The sequence below is a fragment of the Quercus robur genome, chromosome 3 (genome assembly GCF_932294415.1).
Source record: "Quercus robur chromosome 3, dhQueRobu3.1, whole genome shotgun sequence".
Classification (NCBI taxonomy): domain Eukaryota; kingdom Viridiplantae; phylum Streptophyta; class Magnoliopsida; order Fagales; family Fagaceae; genus Quercus; species Quercus robur.
Genome location: NC_065536.1, coordinates 55785806 through 55800693, shown reverse-complemented (window position 1 = coordinate 55800693; position 14888 = coordinate 55785806). Strand labels below are relative to the sequence as shown.

Below are 14888 nucleotides of genomic sequence, written 5' to 3'. Positions count from 1 at the left end.
GCGTCGCATGTGCCACCCAAACTACTAATTATCAAACATTCTAACCACATACATGGTGAAAGAGAGTATATCAAAACACTATGACACACACTGAAACGATGAAAGAGAGATAAAGAGAAAGAGAGTTGAAGATACTAGATCAAGCAGCGGTGGTAGATAAGGGACAGACCAGGCGTCAGCAGATCGTGGGTGACACAGTGAAGCAGCAACGAGGTTGGATTTTTAAGTCTTTGAGACCTTTGGGTTTGCGGTTTGGAGAGTGAAGAGGCATTGCGGAAGAGGATTACGTTTTTCTCTCTTTAGGTTTGGTTTGGCTTTTTTATTTACTTATGATTTTTTGAAATTGATTTATGGGATTTATGGACTTGGAGTTGCTGATTTTCTTTTTCCCGGAGTTTAGAAGCTAAATTCAAATGGGCTTAAAAAAATTAGGGTCAAGGTCTGGGACTCAGGGTGTGCAAATTTTTATTGTATGGGGTCAAAACAATTTTTTTTTTTTAAATGTTATATATAATTTTTTTTAGGTGTCTTCAATGTAGTGCCGCCCCTGCTTGATTTGTACTGCATTAAATATCAGCCCGTACCAAGATTGTTTTGCGATACTGAGAAACATTTTGCGTTTCAGCTGGTAAATAGGTACCGGATCAGTATTGAAATTGTTCTAATTTTCTGCAAATTGTTGAGAAAGAAGAGATGAAATGGGGGAGCACTCTGCATTCTGCACAACGCAAGAACTAGGCTGACTGCTTATGCAATGTTGATGTTTGAACTTTGAAGGACACTAAAGAGAGTGTGTTACTATGGTTGAAACAGGTAAATTTTATATCTGGTCCTTAATATTTACATTATGTGTTACTTTAGTTCCTACTTTTGCTATTGTATCGAAATACTGAAAATAGTCACTATAAAAAAAAAAAATATATATATATATATATATATGTAAAAAAGAGAGCGAACAATTTTATGAAAAAACAGTGAACAATTTTTTAAATAGTAAACAGAAAATAATTTATGCAAAAAATAGAGCGAATAATTTTTTAAATAATGCTGAATAGAAAATAATTTTATGCAAAATCGTAGAAATTGTTTATACAGAAAACAATGAACAATTTTTATGAGAAAATAATGAATAATTTTAATTAATGTAGAAATTAAATTCATATTTCGAAATTAAAATCTCTATATTTTATAATGCTTCTATTTAAATAAATAAAAACATAAAAAAAAAGCTATTTATTTTTATCTTTATGTTTATTTGTTGATTATCCCCAAACAAAAAAAACAAAAAAAATAAAATAAAATAAAATAAAAAAAAATTTACATGATACTTGAGTTTGGTAAACTCGAGTACTGTAGAAAAAAAAATTTCTGCATTTTATTTATAAAAGGTACTTGAGCTTGGTATACTTGAATATTGTGTTGCATGGTACTCGAGTTTACCAAGCTCGAGTACCACATATTTTTTTTTAATCCAACTCAGCAGTGCCACGGTGGCAGAACTGATGAGGAACTCGAGTTTCTGAAACTCGAGTTCTGGAAAAAGTGATAGTTTGCCATTTATTTCCGAAATAGTGTCTTTTTGCTAAAAATTTCCAAAAAATGTGGTATTTGGCCATTTTGGCCTATATTTGTATAGAATCTATGTTCAATTTGCATTTGTGTGACATGAAAGTGGCACGTGCATATAGATGCTGTGCGTTGTGTGTTCAGAGGCATGCTTGTATGAATAACAATGTTGCATACATGTTTTTTTTTGTGCAATAGTACAACTGTTTGCACAAATCTAAGCATCTGAACATGTAAAGTCTAACAAGTATGGCATAAATATAAAGTAAATTACCATGGAAAAAGGTTGTGTTACCCTCAAGTTTTGCCTGTCTGCCTCATTCTTTACTTTGCCTTCATGCCTTGCTGCTTGCTTTTGTTATTGTTGCTGAGTAAATGGAAAAAAGTTGGGGCCTCTTTTTGTTTGATGGTGAAAAAAAGGGGTTCTCTCTTGATTACCTGCTGGGGTATTTGTGTTTTCTTTGAGAATGGTCTGTTGTGGTCCTTGTGGAGGAGTTGTTGATGAGAATGGCGTTTGAAGGTTTCGGGTAGATGAAAAAGTCTGGATTTTTCTGTGTATTTTAGGCTTTAATTTAGGGCGGCTCACCTCCGGTTTATAAGTCTCATATTTCCTCCCATTTTAAAATAATAATATTATAAAATAAAATATAATAAAAAGATATTTTAATTTCTGTCATTTTCTCTTCTGTCTGTTACTCCTCTTCACCCTGCAACATCACCACGCCAGACTAAAAAAATACAGCATAGACTGAAAACCCAAAACCCACCATGTTAGCCAAACTTAGCCATACTGAAATCCCAAACCACCTACGGCCGCAGCCAAACAGAACAAATGCCTGCCACCGATGACAAGTGACCTGCCGCCTCAACCCAAATCTACAACACTGTGACCCACACCGCTAGGGGCGGAGCCATGTACATGGGTGGGGGGCCATGGCTCCTCCCAAATTTGGAATTTTTCCTCTATATATATATATATATATATATATATATATATATAACAATTTTAATGTTTTCAAAATTTAGTTTACAAAAATAAAAGTTGGCCTCCCAAATATTTGAATTAATCTAATGACACTCTTAAAAAAAAAAAAATGGTTTAATAGTTATAGAGACAATTTTATTTTTCGCAATTTTATTTTTTATTGTAAAAATGTGCTCTTATGTCTGTTAAATAATTAATAAAGTTTGGCACCAAACATGTTTGAATTTATCTTTTTCAACCCGTTATAAAGCGATTAACAAGTCATTAAATCATTAAAAAAATATTATCACAAAAACTACACATGAAATGTTTCTTTAGTCGTCACATAATGGGTTAGAGCAAAATAGTTTCAAATATGTTTATAGCATAACTTATTCCTCCAAGTTTTGGATTATTCATATTTTTGAAAGTTCCATTAGTTCAATTGAAAGATTTTTTACTTACTTTAGTATAAAATCTAATAATTTGTATTGAAAATAAAACTTTTTAAGAATTTCACAGTAAAAATGAATTTTATTTTACAAAAGATCACCGTCAAACATAATTTTGATTGAAAATACTAACCTTTTTTTTCTTTTTTTTGGTTGGATGTGTGTATATAACTTATCAAATAAAAAAGTATGTATATAATAAATAATTTTTTTTTTAAAAAGCGTGTATATGTATATATGTGTGTAGGAGGTGGTCTTGATAAATATATTAGTGTCGCAACTTGGCCCTCAAACAAAAATTCTTGTCTCCGCCCCTACATATTGCCTACCTACAACCCAACCCAGACCCGTAACACCACCATGCTACTCAACCCAAGACCGATGCTTTTGAGCTACGGAGGTGGACAGTGCATTTCATGGAGATTTCAGATTAGCTAAGGTGGAGCACAGAAGGAAGGGATTGAAAGGCAATAAAGCACATGTATTCGTTCAAGAGGTGAAGTTGTTGGCCAAGAGAGAAGTCTTAAATTTGTTTTGTTCTGTTAAATTTTATTGGGTTACCTTAATTGAAAATTCTTAGATACTATCGGAATATAAAATTACATTTTATTCTCTCACATTCATGATGGATTCCACCATAAATTTAATAAGTGGACCACCATAAATATGAGAGGAGGAAGTACACCATTCTTCGTTCTCGGGTACCTATGAATTACTCCACCTTAATATGGTGGGTTTTGAGTTTTGAGTTTATGTTGAATAATTTATTCCACTTGACTTTTTTTTTTTTTTTTTTAACAGTTGCATTAATTTTTCTTCCATATGTCATCTATTTAAAAATGGGTAGAAACATAAGACTCATAAACTGAAAGTGAGTCATTCCCCTATTTTTGGGGTTTTGGAGGGGTTGAAGGGCTGCTGTTTTGTGAAGGTAGAAATGGCCAAATGGTAAGGGGGCGGGATTTTTAACAAATAAAGAATGAGAATAAAAGAATTTAAAGTATCATCATTCATCAGACTAAGTTTGCTGATGACTAGAATGAAGCAAAGATATCCAATATCAAACACCAAATCTGCCATCCTGCATTCGCCTACATGAAGTCAGGCCCAAGCCTAGATTTCAATCCACTTGATCATTACAGTTCTTTGTTATTGCTAACCCTAAACTAGGTCCAATATCTCAGCTTTAGAATATAATATTACCACGGATAAGGGTTAGATTCAAGTCTTTAGAAGTGAGCTTCACACACACACTTAGATTAAGAAGTGGACCTAGCAAAATTTGAGTCGCTCTTGTTTATCCATTCAATTTTTTTTAAATTTTTTTTTTAATGATTCAATAGTTACAACAAACAAGAAGAATTTGAATCTTAAAAATTTCCGTTAAAAACACAATGAGCCCTTGACATTAATCCATTCAGATAAGATATTACAAAAAAATTCAAGTAATTAAGTATTTAAAATAATTAGTATCTTCCCGCAATTTTAATTTTATTTTCGAGCAAAATATATAACAACGACAACGTAATGAATAATATGGTGTTTCTTATATTCCTACATTCACCTTTTTTAAAAACAAAAATATTTGTTGCCTCATATCATTATAATAGAAAATAATTATTTATTTTATTTAAAATCTAATATACAAACGTACATGATATATACATATATAAGAGGATATAATCATTCAAATTATAGAAAATCCTTAATAGATGAATATTGATGTTTGATATAAATAGTAAACTATGGAACTAAAAATATTGATTTTTGTATATAATGACAAAATAAATAATTATATTGTCAATAAAAGTATTGAACTTAAGTCAAATTGAAGTTTTTTTATACAAATATAATACGAAAGAGTTTGATGCATGCGTGTTTTAAAATGTATGATTTTTTTTTTTTTTTTTTTTTTTTAAATGTGCATATGTGTAATATATGATGTAATACATGTATTTACTAACCATAGAAATTAGAAAGGTTTTGTTTTTGTGATAGAAATTAGAGAAGTTATTATAATGGAAAAAAAATGCAAGAGTAATGTAAGAATATTAAAAAATTTACTATATGAATCTTATAAAATAATATGTAACTAACACATAAAGATAATTTATAACTAATTATTTATTATTTATTGAAATTTCACTAATCATACACATTTATTAGCACTTTAGTTTATAAACACAAAAAAATTTTAGTAACTTTAGTAATTTGCAATAATTACTGTGAAATTCCTACTTCAATAAAAATAATATGAAATTTTGAAATGAATTTATTAATTATTGCTCTATTGTCATAAATTAAAGTTAATTTAATATATTGAATGATACTTGATTTTTTTTTTTTTTCATGTTAAATAAGGTGCCCTAAGGAACCCATATTAAGAAAAAGACACACAAGTCCCTTAAATTTGTGCAAGTGAATTATAAACAAGTGTATTGCTTTTCCTAGAGAAATTTCATGACAACTCATACTTGACCTTTGAGTAGCTTTTAACTTAAAATTAAGTTTTAGGTTAAAATTTTTTTTTTTAATTAAGTTGTATTTAATATTTTATTAACTCCTTTTTTTTTAGAATATTAAGTATTTTTAACACGTACACGAAGAAAGGGAAGAGTGTATTAAAGAAACTAACAATGATATATATCCAAAAAGTTTTATTAACTCCTAGATAGGTCAAAATATACTCAAATATATAAGATAAGATAGCACCCAATTCTTTTGTTACCCCACAAAAAAAAAAAAAAAAAAAAAAAGGAGTGTAGCTCATAGTTAAAATATATTTCTTTGAGTTGTCTACTTGGCGCGGTGATCATTTCACAGGTATAAATATGCTTGTAGGATGTGAGGGGCAATGGCCAAGATTCAAGTATCCAAGAGGGAATTTCACACACATATACACTTAGATTATGTTAGTGTAGAATTTCTATCTTGTAAAAAAAATTCTTCACTAAACGTGTTCCACATCACTCATTTTGCCTCTCTCTCTCTATATAAAGGAGCTTCTGAACCATCCATTCTCTCTCACACCAAATACAAAACCTCAAGATAAAACAAAACAATGGTGAAACACCAAACTGTAGTAGATGATGAGGAAGAAGCTCCAATCCAAGGTGATATTCTAGATGCTATTGATATGACAAATTCTTATCAGTTCTCATCTAGATCCATTACTAACATCATTTTTTTCTTACCAATAACCATTTATCATATCAGATGTTTGTAATAAGTTTGTGGTTTTAGTATTTTCCTTTTCTTTTCTTTTTTGTGGTTGAATAAGTGATGATTTATCGCAAAGAAGGAAGTTGATCCAGCCCATCTGCCATTTGTGCATCCTAAACATGTGTAGGAAGGTTGGAAATGGGAAAATGTAAAGTTGTAATTTACAACTAGTTTATGTTAGCTTTAATTCCATGCCAAATTTGATTGTAATTATGTTCAATCTTATGTACCCTGTATTTTATATGGAATTTATTTGTAAGGGTTGTGTGTAAGAGAGAGAGTGTGTGAAGACTCAAGGCAATTGAAGACTAAAGATTTTTTTGCAGGTAGCTCACAAGTAAGCTTCCCGCGAAGTGAAGCATGTGCCCTGCACATAATTGGAATGCGAAGAGTCAGGACAGGATGGAGACAGCTGGTTTTCATGAGTGTCTCGTGGGTAAGGCCTTTCCGCGAGATACCCGTGAAACATTCTGTTTTACTAAACTGTCATATCTAATACACACTTTCTGTACCCACACTATATATACCCCCATTACCCACATATGTTGAGGAGTGCTTCTGAGAGAAAACCTTAGCCACAAATATTGAGAGTTAGAGATTGTTATTCCCACAATTCTCTACACAATTACTGGTGGATTTTTCTCAACTCCTACCTCTCCATTTCCATACCATTGAGAGGTTGATAGCCCAAACATTTACCACACAATTTCAGAGTGTCAAGTGAGGTATTAGTGCTACTGGGATGTATTGGAAGAAGCCAGGCTTTGGCAGACGCAATCGGGCGTATTGTGAGATCCGAAAAGTTAGACAAGACACGATTTTGAGAAGCCTTGTTAGAGTAGGAACTTGGAGGGCTTAGTTGCATTGGGTAGACTAGGCTTGGAGGGTCTTTTGCTATTCGTGTATCTCAACTAATTGTCTAGTGGATCGATTACCGTTTGGAGGGCGGCGGAGAGGTTTTTCGTCGAGTTCTTCGGTTTCCTCTTCGATAACACATCGGCATGCTATCTTGTATTTGCATTCTTCTTCTCTACTCTTTTACCTTTTATTTTACTACTATGTTATAATGAATATGGGTTAGAGTAGCTTATTTATTTATCCGCTCGCATTTACTTTATTCCGCACTTAGTTTAAGTTAGAGTAAAATCAACCAAACATAACTTTTTTGGGGGTCTAAACAGCTCTTGTGTTTTGACATATTTTCGAGCTTTCAAAAAGGACCCCCAAAAATTAAGCTCTATTTACTTATTTAGTAGGTATGCATCAGAATTTAGACTTTAGAGACTTGTGGTAAGGGGAGGAGTTTCCCCTTTTTTTGTATGTGTATTAATAAGATGAAAGTCTAAGATGTGAGTTTGTTAATTAGTTTAGGTGTCACTTTGAGAATTTATATCCTTTTTATGATTGTTCATTGGTTGGTGACTTTGGTTTATAATTTTTTTTTTTTTTACTTTCCTACTTGTCTTCAACTACAACGAATAATTTATAGCTCTGAAAAGAATCCACTAGTTCGTGAACTTCGGGCTGGTAGGTTAGCAGTTAATTAATCCTCCTAAGTCTTCCCAGGAAGGACCCGATCGACCAATCACCAAATTAAGATTGCCTTTCAAAGCTCACCCACCCAAGTGGGTCAATTTTTTATCGTTATTTGTTCAATGACTTCATCTTTATATTTATCTTTTCAATTCTCTGGCTCTTGGAATTGAATGTATAATGATCTCTCATGGAAATGGCAGCTATGGCCATGGAATCTTAGTTCTATACCCAATGGCGGAGCCAAGAATTTATCTTTAGGGGCCATATAAAAATTTTGTGTGTGTATGAAATATAAAATAGTAATGTACAATACTTCATAACTCAATATATACTATAAACAACAACTAATACATGTTAATAGTAGTATATACTGTATATTTTAATTAAACTAATCAAGTACATTTATAAATTATAATGTCATACGGTATATAATAAATTGATTATTATAATAACAAATAATATATTATAAGGAAAAAAAAAAAAAAAAGCAAATGAAAAGTAAAGTAACACGGGAGCACTGTATATGATTGGCAAATTGTAAGAACTCAATTCGTAACAACTCCAAAATGATATTGAGTTCGCACGTTAAGGGCCCAAACAATATAATTTGTAGAGCGTGGGTTTGAAAGGCTAGGCCTTTGTCACCGGACGATGGTTGGTCGTAATGTTCATACGGAAATAAACTATGTTCGTTCGAGGAGTCTTTCTTCTCAATACGGTCTGGGAGGCTCTGGTTCTTGGCCTTTTTTCCCAGCCCCTTTCTTTGGATTGCTTACTTTTCCTTTTATATTAGCCTGTACCCCTCATCCAACGTCCACGTATGGGTTCGACTTTCCAAGACTGATACTTGTCCCATCAGCCCATACCCAAAGTGGTTGGGGGTAGTTGTAAAAGCTGAAAAGTATGGTCCTGTCAGGTGCAGAGTGCTTTATTGTAGTAGTGGTTGCCTTTTACTTGGGCCGCTCCTGCACTATGCTTGCCCTTTCTTTTAGGGGCACTATGAGATGCCGAGCACAAGATTGTCCTCGGCCATATCCTTAGGCCGTTCTGGACTCCCATTGTGCGTCCTCGGCATTATCTTTCCTAGGCCCAGGCCTTGGGCCTTAATATAAAATGGGCCGGGGTCATAAATTCTTTGACCCCACAATATTTATGAATTGTATTCTATTTTACAATATTTTTACAAAATGTTGATGTAGCCAACCACTTATTGGTTTTTATTGAGACTCACCATTAATATCACTTTTTCATTTACCAATAATCACTCACAACATTAGTAGTTTAAACTATTTTTTTGTAAAATAGTTTGTATCTCTAGCATTATTATTCTATTTAAATGAAAGTTATGTTTATTTTTAAACTTTCTTTTATATGTGTGTGTGTGTGTGTGTGTGTGTGTGTATTATCGGGTATGGGGGGCCAAAATGATAAGTGTACAACACTGAGATGTCCAAATCCAATTGGGCCTTGGATTCAGGCCCAATAGCATGGACCAATTCTTCGAACCTCTTTACTCTACCCTCATAAACTACAAGTCCGAAACCCGTCATCTAACCAGTGCTCGACATAAAACACTCGGACAATAAGGAAAGACTAAAATCCGAACATACCATAAGATGCTTGGCAATTTCCTGGAAACATCATTACCAAGCATATTCGCTTGAGTTAGAACCAAGTTCCAAAGCCATAATCGCTGCATTCCACTCTCACCTAAACATCCACTTACAACAAATAATATTGGACCTTCAATTGCACTAACAATGACAATAATCATGATCTCCCCACTAACTTAGAGCTATAAATAGGAGAAGTTGGGAAAGAAAGGGGGTTCAAAAAAAAGGAGAGAAAAACAGCTATTCAGGGAGAAAGAGAGAATATTACTTTGAGTCTCTATACCGAGAACGACCCAAAGTAGAAAATCCTAAGCCCACCTTATAAATAAGTTATGAGCCCAAGTAAGGTTAAGCCCATTAGTCTCATTTCCGGCACGCACAATAAGCTTATTCTTTTAAAAAATTTCAAATTATTTAGGATAATTCCAAAAAGAAAAAAAATTTCCTTAATTTTTTTCAAAAATTTTTGGGGGCCCAAGGCCTCCATTGGTCCTCATGATGGTCCGCCAGCCACTGGTTCTACCTACCTTGAATATCTCCCCACTCTTCTCCCTTATTAATTATTATCCAGGGCAGAGTTCATTATCGTTAAGTTACGGTTACCTTTTTATACGCCAAACAAAATAATGTACACTTTCTTTACCACAAAAATGCGACCAACTTGTTTGAGCATTTTTTTATAATCTAAGAATTTCATTGATACCAAAGAAAAGTCCTACAAAGAACAATATAGATCCAAGTAAGTTTAAATCATCAAAGTGCATACATTGAGGAATGACATTATTATTTATATTGCCCTCCACATTGATATAGATCACTTTTAAGGTGGATGATAGAGATGGCAAGGACCCACTTTGCCTTGACGTTCTTTTGTTCATGATATTTATAATAATTTATTCAGCAAAATATATATATATACATCCAAATTTTCCATGTGATCCAACGTACAATCTCTATGTTAGGTAGAGACGTAGGGTCATCGGATTGGATAAGATAGAATCATAGAATAGATTATAGGCAAAACTTGACACTCTTGGATCATACTTTTTTGGTTTTATTTCATGTTTTTTTTTTTTTTTTCTTTAAAAAAAAAAAAATTGATAAGAAAGCGTATCAGTACTTCAATAGTGTCATCCCAGAAATTTTAGGATTCGAACTTAAAAAGTCATCCTGCATTATCAAACACCAAATCTGTCATTTTGCATTCGCCAACACGAAGTCAGTCCCAAGCCTAGATTTCAATCCGTTGGATCAATACGGTTGTCTGTCACTGCAAACCCTAAACTAGGCCCAATATCTCGGCTTTAGAATATAACTAGTCGTTAATCCGTGCGATGAATGGGAAAATTACGAATTTTTTTAATTAAAAATAAATAAAAAAATAAGATGAACCTCCAAATGATGTGATATTAGCTATTGGAATTCAACATCAATTCTTCAGCAGCACATTCTTAGTAAGTGGAAGTTTCACTGGGTGAGCAAGTTCCAAGTCCTAAATGAATTCATTTATTCATTCATTGAGTGGATATGAGTATGGGGTCTTGGCTTTTTTAGGTGGTAGATCTTTGGCTACTTCAACATCAATCTAGGGGAGCTTTGATTAGATTGGTGGGTCAAACTCCTCTAATGAACCAGGCTTAGCCAAATCCATTTATTAGTTTGGAGCATCTTGTGGTAGGCTCTGTGGTCAAATTTTCACCTCTTTAGTGGTATGGTATCAATGAAGTCATATACGTCTAGCAGTAAAATAACAATGAAGCAACTCACATTCAACACTAAAGCCATCACAAATTAGAAAGTAGAGGAACAATAATAATTATTCTCAATAATAATTTGTCACACCTAAAATTTATGCTAAAGATGACATTAATATATAATTATTCTCAATACCCAAAAAATCATCAATAGGAACAATATTTTTTAAAAAAGATTAAAGAAATTGTTAACAAACCTGGAGTAGCAGTATTATATGTTATTAAAAATGTAAAGGGAATAATGTAAATAATCTAATATAAAAAGATTAAAGAAATTTTTAACAAAATTGGAGTAGCAGTAATATAAGTTATTAAAATGTAATGGGAATAATGTAAATAATCTAATATCACTCAACCTATTTTATAATTTTAAAAAATCAATCAATGAGTCCATAAAAAAAATAAAATCAAATCAATTAGTGAGTACCGCAGAAGAGAAAGTGACACTGGGATGAGGGTGGGAAATTACTTGAGTAAAAAGAAGTTTTAAATTCCTAAAATTGCATAAGTCTGATCCGTATTTTCCTTTCTTTCTTTTTTTCTTGCTCCACCGTTTTTTTAATTCTCTCATCTTTATTTCTTTGTTATTTTTTTTTTACTCTTATCTTGAATTGTTCTCATCCACACATTTAAATTATTTTTACTTTCCCAATGGCCACACGTTCAGATGTTCTATTCTTCATTCTCATCCTCACAAATCTCTTCCTCTCCCTGTGTTTCAGTCTCTTCATTCTCTTCCTCACAAACAAATTAGTTTCAATCATAGAAACAATAAGAATGCAAGATTGTTTTTACATATTACGTCGTCATCGTTCTCCTTTCTTTTTTTCTTTTCTTTTTTTTTTCAAAAGATTTTGCTAAAGCATTCATCTCAACGTTTTGACAAATCTCACGGTGGTTGAGGCCTCAACAACAGTGATAAGGTGTTGAGAGCTTGTAAAATACTACTGAGAAAAAAAAAAAAAAAAAAAACAAAAATCTTCCTTTTTTATTTTTTATTTTCACGTTTTCTTTTCTCAACATCAGATCTTTTGTCATCCTTATCGTATAGTACTGTACTTTTTTGCAATGATCTAAGTTTTACAATAGTAGGCATTTCTCTACAAAAAAATAGTAGGCATTTCAGGGGCATTTCAATTCTTTTACTTTCTGTTACAAATATCGTAATACGTTACTTGATATATCCTATTGTCACCCTAATACTTCATCTGTATTTAAAACCCAATTTTTTTACCATAAAATTTTTTTCTTTACCATACATTTTAGAAAAGGTATCTGACCTTTAAATTTGCTTTGACACTTTGCTGTCCGGTGTTACTGAAAAGAGAAGTCCTTGCTAAGAGCATCCACAACAATGGAGTTAAAAATTTAGCAATTTAGCTCTACCAAAAGTTACTTTATCTATTTTACCTACACACGTGCTGCAGCAGTGGATCTATTTTAGCTTTCAACACAATAAAATAATATAAATATCACAATAAAATAATTCATCTCACTACAATAAAATAATCCATCTCACTACAATAATAACACCACAAACCGATCCACCACCACGGCCAACCAAGAACAACCACCCAACAACAACTAGCAAGCCAAGAACAACCACACAAAACCACCACACAAACACCCACAACCACTGCCAAAAATCCAAATTAGCCAAAAACCACCACACAAATCACCACCAACATAGCCACACCACCACTGACCCACGAAACTCAGCCACCATGAAACTCAGCCTCACTCCTCTACCTTACTCTCCTCTCCGAATCGATCTCCAACGATGATCTCAATCTCCGACCGCCATGTCCTCCGATCACCGCCCCCAAGCTCCTTTATCGAAACCAAGTGAAGAACTCGCCGACGAGTCCAATTTTGAAAAAATCATCTCTTCCAACGGCCTCGTCTCCATCTATGGCTTCGGTTCCCTCCTCTCCGGTAAGATCGATCAAACTGCACTTTCATCACGATCATCATTATCGCACTTTGTTTTTTGAACTTTGATCGTACGACTAATATTTCTTTGGCGAACCAGAGAGAAGCGCGAGGAGTACGTTTCCTGATCTGATCAACTTCAAAGTTGTGAGCCTTAACGGTTTTTGGCGAAGTAGAGAGTAGATGAGGGAGAGAAAAAAAAATGAGAAGGAAAGTGGAAGAAAGAAGAGAAGCCGGAGAGAGAGAGAGAGAAAAAGAAAGAAAGAGAAAGTATTTTTTTAATGGAAGAGGAGAGAGAAATTTAATAAAATAATATTTTTTTTTTTATCTCTCATGAACAGTGCACATCTATCTATAGATGTGCACTGTAGCAATGAAGCTAAAAAAAATAGATTTAGCTCCACTGCTGGGTGCTGATTTTGGGGTTTGAGGAGCTAAAATATAGCAATATAGCATTATAGCACCACTGCTGTGAGTACTCTAATAGGAGAAAAATTTCAAAGAGAAATTTGTTTCAAAGTTGTCCACAGGAAATAAATTTCGGAGAGAGGGAGAGAGAGGAAAAGAAGAGTGCAAAGATAAAGATAAAAGAAAGAAGTGATGTTTAATTTATATCTACTATCAAACGTTGTGTCTATAGTTTAGTATGGGCAATTGGGCTTTTAAGGGGCATGTATGCGTGTATATAAGGCAAAAAGAGTCAAAATATTTTGTAACTACTGTTCAAAGAGTCAGAACATTCTGTCTCTGATTTACAGCTGAATACATTCTAAAAAATGAAAATATCACTAAAATTTCCATCAAATGAGAAGACACAACTGTTTAACTTTTTTTAAATGTACATATGGCATTAATTTATGTAGTCATATGGCGTAATAAGAAATGGTCAACAAAAAGTCAAACATTTCTTCTATTAGTTATTATATAGATATTACCACAAACCACAAAGAAGAAAATAAAAATTAACAAAATGACACCTATAGATGTGGATTTTTTACAAGTGCATGGCAAGTAGGAAGTGGACCTAGCAAAAATTGAGTCACGCTTGTTAATCCATTCAATTTTATTAAAAAAAAAAAAAAAGATTTTGTTAATGATTCAATAGTTACAGCCGGTAAGGGGAATTTGAATCCAAACATTTTTATTAAAAATATAATGAGGTATCACTTGAGCCACACACAATGCCATTGGCGTTAATTCTTTCAAATATGAAGGATAAAAACTAGTCTAGAGATATGCTTTTTTAGACCCATGGAAAAATAGGTTAACCCATACATCTGTTGCTATAGTGATGGGTTCTACCAGTGAAAGACATAAGAAAAAGAATTGCAATCAATTCTATGAGCTTTTTATTGACACACTATTTCTTGGACTATAACAATGGTTGCTTCCAAGTGATCTGTTATATAGTAATCGAAATAGAATTCTTAGTTAATATCGATCTACTTTTTAATAAAGAATATGGAAGTTTCGATTTGTTCTCCAAACTTATTATTTAAATTCAAAAGTAATATTAATATTTAATTCATTCATAGACAAGAGTGTCTGTTTGGCATGATTAATTTTGCCAACTTATTTTACTATTCAGCTTATTTTTGCTACTATACATGGGTCCCATTGTACTTTTGGTATTATTCATGGGTCCCACTATACTATTTCATCTAACTTTTATCTTTATATACGGTACTTTTAGCAAAAAAAATTCAATTTCAACAAAATAAATTGATTCCAATATTAAATATACTACTAATATGATTGGGTTTTTTTTTAATAGTTTATGATAGATTGCATTATTATTTTTTCTACATTTTTCCTTGACCTAACATGTTAAATTTTCAGTTTCAGCAAA

General features: G+C 32.6%; 1 long non-coding RNA gene across 1 annotated transcript; it reads left to right on the top strand.

The window, feature by feature from the left end:
- LOC126718457 (uncharacterized) lies at positions 1-7161 on the top strand. Its single transcript, XR_007652929.1, has 3 exons — positions 1-303; positions 626-813; positions 6531-7161. It is a non-coding gene; the product is annotated as an uncharacterized LOC126718457 (long non-coding RNA).
- The last annotated feature ends 7727 nt before the right edge of the window (positions 7162-14888 follow it).